We start from the raw sequence: 943 nt of genomic DNA, 5'->3' as shown, positions 1-943 counted from the left end.
CCCCCGCGAGCGGCCGCAGCCGGTTTGGAGCCTGGAGGGTGCCTGGAGAGCGGCAGGCGGCGGTGGAAAATGCTCAGCCCAAAGGTCCCAAAGGCCCAGCCCCGACCCCTGCTCGAGCAGACGCTGAGCGTAGGGCGAGCGCTCCTGGCTGCTCTCACCCGTGGCGGCAGGCGGCCACGCCGGGGCAGCTCCGGGCTGCGGAGCTAGTGCTCGCCTGGTGCCGACAGCTTTATCTGAGGGGCTCGAGCCCTCGTGCAAGCATCTGTTCATCAGCAAAGGCAGAAAAATCCCACGTAGACACACGCGTACACGAGGGGCAGCACGTGCAACGGTCGTGGTGCACCCCAAATCTTGCCGAATGCCAGCGGCCGTGCTGGGGTCGCGCTCAGTGACGAGCGCTGCTGGGCGCGAGGACTGGAGGGTGCAATCGGTGGGGTCACTGCCACCCGCTCGCCCTAAAACCCCAGCCAGAGGGAAACGTGGGGCGGCTGCTGCTCTCTGGAGCTCATCAGTGGTATTCATGACTAACAGCCCACTTGCCCCTGTTTGCATCCCTTCTGTAATTGATAAATCCGCGAGTTCAGCGGTGCCGGAGTAGAGCCTGTGGCTCCCATCGTGTCTCAGTCCTACCGTGCCCCTGCAAACCTCCTTCCCCCGATGCCAACGGGCAGCAGAAGCCCCCCGCCTTGCCCCACTCCCCCGTTCCCGGCCATAACTTATCCTCTACGTTTGTGGCTGTCTCTCTCTCTTGAAAGAGAAATATTTTTCCAGGCGCTGCCTCCATCCATTATCATAAAGTGGCTTCACTTGGCCTGGAGTTAATAATTCAGCTTTCCTTGGAAGATGGATGCTCCCATCCCGCTGGAGTTTAAATATTCATGGGGAAGGGAAGGCAGCAAGCGCTGCGCTGCGCGGGAGGTCTGGCAGCCGCGTCGCAGCCTCT

Source organism: Pygoscelis adeliae, unplaced genomic scaffold, assembly GCF_000699105.1.
Source record: "Pygoscelis adeliae isolate BGI_AS28 unplaced genomic scaffold, ASM69910v1 Scaffold321, whole genome shotgun sequence".
Lineage (NCBI taxonomy): Eukaryota > Metazoa > Chordata > Aves > Sphenisciformes > Spheniscidae > Pygoscelis > Pygoscelis adeliae.
This window is presented reverse-complemented; position numbering follows the sequence as displayed.